This window comes from Camelus bactrianus, chromosome 3 (assembly GCF_048773025.1).
Source record: "Camelus bactrianus isolate YW-2024 breed Bactrian camel chromosome 3, ASM4877302v1, whole genome shotgun sequence".
Taxonomy (NCBI): Eukaryota; Metazoa; Chordata; class Mammalia; order Artiodactyla; family Camelidae; genus Camelus; species Camelus bactrianus.
In genome coordinates this window covers 100,079,263-100,087,223 of record NC_133541.1, presented here as the reverse complement: position 1 = coordinate 100,087,223, position 7,961 = coordinate 100,079,263, and positions in this window count along the sequence as shown.

The following is a 7,961-nucleotide window of genomic DNA, read 5'->3' as shown; positions in this document are numbered from 1 at the left end:
ATTAAATGCTGTCTGGATATTATGTAAGGAATCTAAGATTGCATTTTCAATAGTCTCTATCTTTCAGAGATGTTTGTTATTACTCTTGTTTGCTCATCTATTCCAGTGCTAAAAAACCAAACCAAGATAGTCACCTCAATCAGGTTCTGTCTTCAGCACCAGTAAATGTTTATGAATTCTCCTTTCCTCTAAATGTCCAAAATTTGCTAAATTCTTGGCCTGCCAGTAAGTAACCTTACTTATTATTTGTAAGGCTAGGAACCATAAGGCCAAAAGATTCACACAGACCAGATTCTTAGATTGAGTTCTTAGGCATTGGTTCCATACATTAAATACAATTCATGTTTCCTGATGATGGTATTGTCATACCTAATAAAATTAAATCTGATCTCAAATATGATACTTCCAGTGTGGGCTTAATTGCAAAAATTATTTGTCAATATATTTGATAATTTTGATTTGTTCGATTTTTAAAAAACACATTTTAAGAAAAAGAGACATTCTGATGGAACCTACTGCATAAATACTAAAAGGAAGCTCCAGTTCCAGGGAAGAAGAAGTAACCACATTCTCATCTTGTATAGTTGCATTCTCCCACTGAATGAAACTATAAATGAAACTATAAATGAAACTATAACTATAAACTAGACAGAATACATAAATTGGCTATCTAAGGTCTCTGAAAAGTTAACAGTAGCAGGCAGATTAGTGAAGAAGACTAAAAATTTGAAGTTCCACTAAATCAGCAGTGTTCGTCATGTTCCTCCTCTGATACTTCCCAGCCTTGCCTTAAAGAAAGCCTGAAACCCAGAAGAGCACACCAGCTGCAGACAGAGTTCCAATAGAATCATTCTCTTTCTAGTCTTGGAACCTGAATTAAGAGGACTAGAGCTCAGAGATAGTGGGGGAATTCTCTTTTTTTCTTTTTTCCTCTCTTTCTTGCCCCATCAACAGGTACAAAAACTCTGAAAAAGGGGAATGCTTCTCTATAACCAGATGATCTGTGGTCCCAAGAACATGAAACAAATCCCTGCTGCTTTTTGAAAATCTTTCTTTGGGGGAAAGGGTGCTTAGCTCACTGGTTAGAGCCCATGTTTGGTGTGGACAAGGTCCTGGGTTCAACCCCCAGTATCTCCACCAAAGAAAATCTTTCTGTCTACTTGGTCCCAAATGCAGGCACCATCATGGGAAATCTGTGGCAGAGAAGGGAAACTGAAGCCTCAGCTTTCAAACTGAAGGACCAGAAATAGAGGCCTGAGAGAGCCATGGAGACCAAGGGAGATCAGAAGAGTGATCCCATAAAATTGTGTTTGAACTCATGGGCTCACCTCCAAACTGTGTGGATCTCACTCTAAACAGCATACAACAGGCTTTAAGAGCTAAGCTACAGAGTAGAGCAATGCCCAGGTCCAAGAATGACGACTGGGTGGCACACCTGCAAGCACCGCAATCACTTTGAAAAAGAACAGACTTTAGAACCACAGACAACAGAAAGCAGGTTAATACCTGAGGCATAAAGCTAATCTGGTCAATTACCCGCTAAAACAAAATGAAGCAAAAACCACACAACATTCTCTTTGTGCTATAAATAAGATCATAACGTAATATCCAAAGTGTCTAGGATAGAATCCAAAACTATATAGTATATGAAGAACCAAGAAATTCTAAAATCACAGGGAAAATTCAGTCAATATACACCAATTCCAAGATAACTCAGATGTCAGAATTATTAAAGATATTAAAGCAAATTATAACTGTACTCTAGGAATTAAGGGTGAACACTTATAATAAATGAAATGCTATAGGAACAAAATAAAAGATATAAAAAACCAAATGCAAATACTAGAACTGAAATACAATAACCAAAATAAATTCATTAGATGAGCTCAATAGCAGAATAAAGATGATACAAAAAAAGCCAGCAAACATGAAGACAGACTAAGAAATGGTCCAATCCGAACACCAGAGAGAAAAAAAAAAGATTGGGAAAAAGAACAAAAATTCAGAGACCTGAAGAAAAACAAAGAGGCTGGAGGAATAACTCTCCCAGGCTTCAGACAATACTACAAAGCTACAGTAATCAAAACAGCATGGTATTGGTACAAAAACAGACATGTGGACCAATGGAACAGAATAGAGAGCCCAGAAATGAACCCACAAACTTTTGGTGTTCGACAAAGGAGGCAAGAATATACAGTGGAACAAACACAGTCTCTTCAGCAAATGGTGTTAGGAAAACTGGACAGCAGCATGTAAATCAATGAAGCTAGAGCCCTTCTTAAACCATACACAAAAATAAACTCAAAATGGATCAAATACTTAAACATAAGACAAGATACAATAAACCTCCGAGAAGAAAATACAGGCAAAACATTATCTGACATACATCTCAAAAATGTTCTCCTAGGGCAGTCTACCCAAGCAATAGAAATAAAAGCAAGAATAAACAAATGGGACCTAATTAAACTTACAAGCTTCTGCACAGCAAAGGAAGCCATAAGTAAAACAAAATGACAACCTACGGAATGGGAGAAATTTTTGCAAATGAAACCAACAAAGGCTTCATCTCCAGAATATATAAGCAGCTCATACAACTTAATAAGAAAAAAACAAACAACCCAATCCAAAAATGGACAAAAGATCTAAACAAGCAATTCTCCAAGGAAGACATACAAATGATCAATAGGCACATGAAAAAATGCTCAATATCACTAATTATCAGAGAAATGCAAATCAAAACTGCAATGAGGTATCACCTCACACCAGTCAGAATGGCCATCATTCAAGAGTCCACAAATGACAAATGCTGGAGAGGCTGCTAGTGGGGATGCAGTTTGGTGCAGCCACTGTGGAAAACAGTATGGAGATTCCTCAAAAGGCTAGGAATAGACTTACCATATGACCCAGGAATCCCGCTCCTGGGCATATATCCAGAAGGAACCCTACTTCAAAATGACACCTGCACCCCAATGTTCATGGCAGCACTATTTACAATAGCCAAGACATGGAAATAGCCTAAATGTCCATCAACAGATGACTGGATAAAGAAGATATGGTATATTTATACAATGGAATACTATTCAGCCATAAAAACTGACAACATAACGCCATTTGCAGCAACGTGGATGTTCCTGGAAAATGTCATTCTAAGTGAAGTAAGCCAGAAAGAGAAAGAAAAATACCATATGAGATCGCTTATGTGTGGAATCTAAAAAAAAAAAAAAAATACAAAACAAAAACAGACTCTTAGACATAGAATACAAACTTGTGGTTGCCAAGGGGGCAGGGGGCAGGAAGGGACAGACTGGGATTTTAAAATGTAGAATAGATAAACAAGATTATACTGTATAGCACAGAGAAATATATACAAGATCTTATGGTAGCTCACAGCAAAAGAAAATGTGACAATGAATATATATATGTTCATGTATAACTGAAAAATTGTGTTCTACACTGGAATTTGACACAACATTGTAAAATGATTATAAATCAATAAAAAATGTTTAAAAAAAGATTATACTGTATAGCACAGGGAAATATATACAAGATCTTATGGTAGCTCACAGCGAAAAAAAATGCGACAATGAATATATGTATGTTCATGTATAACTGAAAAATTGTGCTCTACACTGGAATTTGACACAACATTGTAAAATGACTATAACTCAATAAAAAAATGTTAAAAAAATTCAGAGATCTGAGGGCTAATACCAAAATGTTCAATATTTGTGTCATCAGAGTCCTAGAAAAAAGGAGAAAAAACATTAAGTAGAAAAATATTTAAAGAACTCCTGGCTGAAAACTTCCCAAATTCAATAAAATACATAAATATATATAAACAAGAATTTGAGTAAATCCCAAACAGAATTAATTCAAAGAAATACATTCCCAGACACATCATTATCAAACTGATGGAAAAAACAAGCAAACCTGAAACCTATCAGAGAAAACAGTGCATTTTATGTAGGGGAACAACAATTCAAGTGACTGTGGGTTGCTCACCAGAAACAATGAAGACCAGAAGGAAGTGAAACAATGTAAAGAAAAGAACCTTCAACCCAGATTTTGGTATCCAGCAAAAATATTCTTCAGGAAGGAATGTGAAACAAAGATATTTTCAGAAGAAGAAAAACTAAGAGCATTCATTGCCAGTATACCTGCTCTAAAAGAAACACTGAAGAAAGTTCTTCAGATGGAAGGAAATTATACCAGAGAGAAATCCAGAACATCAGAAGTGAAGTAAGAGTAAAATAAGTGGTAAATATCTGGGCAAGTATAATTGACTATTATTCTACACTGAAAGCCATAGACTATACAGACTACAAGCAATTCTCCAATGAAGACATACAAATGGCCAACAGGCACATGAAAAATGTTCAGTATCTCTAATTATCAAAGAAAAGCAAATCAAAACTACAATGAGGTATCACCTCACACCAGCCAGAATGGCCATCTGTCCAAAAGTCCACAAATGATAAATGCTGGAGAGGCTGTGGAGGAAAAGGCACCCTCCTACACTGTTGGTGGGAATGTAGTTTGGTGCAGCCATTACAGAAAACAGTCTAGAGATTCCTCAAAAAACTAAAAATAGACCTACCATATGATCCAGCAATCCCACTCCTGGACATATATCTGGAGGGAACTCTAATTCAAAAAGATACATGCACCCCAATGTTCATAGCAGCACTATTTACAATATCCAAGGCATGGAAACAACCTAAATGTCCACAGACAGATGACTGGATAAAGAAGCTGTGGTGTATTTCTACAATGGAATACTACTCAGCCATAAAAAAATAATAAAAATAATGCCATTTGCAGCAACATGGATGGACCTGGAGATCATCATACTCAGTGAAGTTAGAAAGAGAAAGAAAAGTACCATATGATATCACTTATATGTGGAATCTTAAGGAAAAAAAATAATAAATGAACTTATTCACAAAACAGAAACAGACTTACTAACACATAACAAACTGGTTACCAGGGGGGAAAGGATGTGGGAAGGGTTAAATGAGGAGTCTGAGATTTGCAGATACTACCTACTGTATATAAAATAGATAAATAACAAGTTTCTACTGGATAGCACAGGCGACAATATTTAATATCTATATTCAATACCTGTGATGAAAAAGAATATGAAAAGGAATATATGTATGCATTTGTATGACTAAAACATTATCCTGTACACCAGAAATAGATACAACATTGTAAACTGGCTATACTTCAAAAAAAATAAAAATAAATTTTTAAAAAAGTAGGTGGTAGAAAACTTACCTAAAGAAATCATGACTAAAAAAAAAGAAGAAATCATGACTGACGGGGGAGTCATCTAGCTCAATGGTAGAGTGCGTGCCTAGCAGGCATGAGGTCCTGAGTTCAATACTCACTACCTCTGTTAATAACTAAACCTAATCACCTTCCCACCCCCCCAAAAACAATTTTTTAAGAAATAATGACTAAAAACTTCCTAAATCAAGAGAGAGATTTGGTCACCCAAGTTCATGAAGCTAATGGGTCACCTCTAAAGTTCAATCCAAAATGATCTTCTCTAAGACATATTATAATAAAAATGTCTAAAATCAAAGACAAAGAGAGAATTTAAAAAGTAGCTAGATAAAGGTGGGTGGGTATAGCTCAGTGGTGGAGCACATGTTTAGCTTGCATGCGGTCCTGGGTTCAATCCCCAGTACCTCCAATAAAAAATAATGAAATGAAATGGAATACTTCAAGCTGAAATGAAAGGATGCTAACTAGTAACATGCAAACATATCATACACTGGTAAAGTTAAGTATATAGTCAGATTCAGAATACTCTAATATTGTAATATGATGGTGTGATAACCACATAACTCTGGTAAGAAGGCTAAAGAACAAAAGTATTAAAAATAGATACAGCTACAATAATTTGTTAATGGATACACAATATAAAAAGATGTAAATCATGATACCAAAAACATAAAATGGGGGGTAGAGTAAGAAGGTAAGAGTTTTTGCATGTGATCAAAGTTGTTATCAGCTTAAACTGTTATATCTATGTTTCAAGTAAGCTGTAGGGTAACCACAAAACAAAAACCTGCAGTAGATAAACAAAAGATAAAGAAATGGGAATTAAAGTACAGTAGAATCTTGAACAACACAGGTTTGAACTGTGTAGGTCCATTTATTCACAGATTTTTTTTTCAAAAGTAAATACCACAGTACTACACAATCCATAGTTGACTGAATCTCAGGATGCAGAACCATAGATACAGAGGAACCATGGATATGGAAGAACTATGTATACAGAGGGCTGACCATAAGTTATATGTGGATTTTCAATGACATGGAGGATTGGCACCTCTAACTACCATATCGTTCAACTGTATACCACTACGGAAAATCATCATTTCACAAAGGAAGATAGCAACAGAAAAGGAAAGGAACAAAGAAACTAGAAAACAGCTAGAAAACAATGAACAAGATGGCAAGTCCTTACCTATCAATAATTACTTTAAATAAAAGTGGATTTAAACCTCCAATCAAAAGGCACAGAGTGTCAACTGACACACTGTAATTGACTCTACTTCAATAAAAAAAGATTAGCAGGGGGTAAAAAAGGCACAGAGTGACTGAATGGATAAAACAACAACAGAGGGTTGGGGATATAGCTCAGTGGTAGAGCACATGCTTGGCATGCATAAGGTCCTGGGTTCAATCCCCAGTGCCTCTGTTAAGGAGAAAACAACAACAAGATCTGAATATATGCTACCTGCAAGACTCTCACTCCAGCTTCAAGGACACACATACGCTCAAAGTAGAGGAATGGAAAAAGATATTCATGGTAGTGGAAACCAAAAGAGAGCAGGGATAGCTATATTTATATCAGACAGAAAACTTTAAGTTAAAAACTGTAACAGGAGACATAGAAGGTCATTATATAATGATAAAGGAATGAATGAAATATCAGACCATTTAGATATATTAGGCAAATAATAACAGATCTGAAAGGAGTAATAGACAATACAATAATAAGAGAAGACTTCAATACTCCACGTTCAACAGTTGATAGATCATCCAGACAGAAACATTGAACTTGAACTATACTTTAGACCAAATGGACTTAACAGAACTATACAGAATACTCCATTAAACAGCAGCAGAATATACATTGCTCTTAAGCATACATGGAACATTCTCCAGGATAGACATGTATTAGGTCACAAAACAAATCTTAGCAAATTTTAGGAATTAAATTATGTTAAGTGTCTTTTCTGACCACAGTGGCATGAAACTAGAATTCAATAACAGGAGGAAAACTGAAAAATTCACAAATATGTAGAAATTAAACTATACACTCATGAACAACAAATAGGTCAAAGATGAAATTTTAAAATATCTTGAAACAAGTGAAAATGGAATCACAACATACAAAAATGTACGGGATGCAGCAGCAGGAGTTCTATGAGGGAAGTTAATAAACTAAATGCCTGTATTAATGTTAAAAATGAATGCTCTCATAAAACAACTAAACTTTACACTTCAAAGAACTAGAAAAACAAAAACAAACTAAGCCTAAAATTAGTAAAATAAAGAAGATAACAAAGATCATAGCATAAATAAATGAAATAGAGAACAGAAAAAAACAATAGAAAAGGCCAAGGAAACTTAGAGTTGGTTTTTGAAAAGATAAATGAAATTGGCAAACCTTTAGCTAGACTGACAAAGAAAAAAAGAGAGAAGGTTAAAAGAAATAAAATTATAAATGAAAAGAGGAGACATTACAATAGATACAAAAATAAAAAGGATTATAAGAGACTACAACTTCCAACAAACAAAAGCCCAGGACCAGATGGCTTCATGGGTGGATTCTATGAAACATTTACAGAAGAATTAATGCCAATTCTTCTCAAACTCTTCCCCAAAAATTGAAGAGATGGGAACACTATCAAGCTCATTTTACAAGGCCAGCATTACTCTGA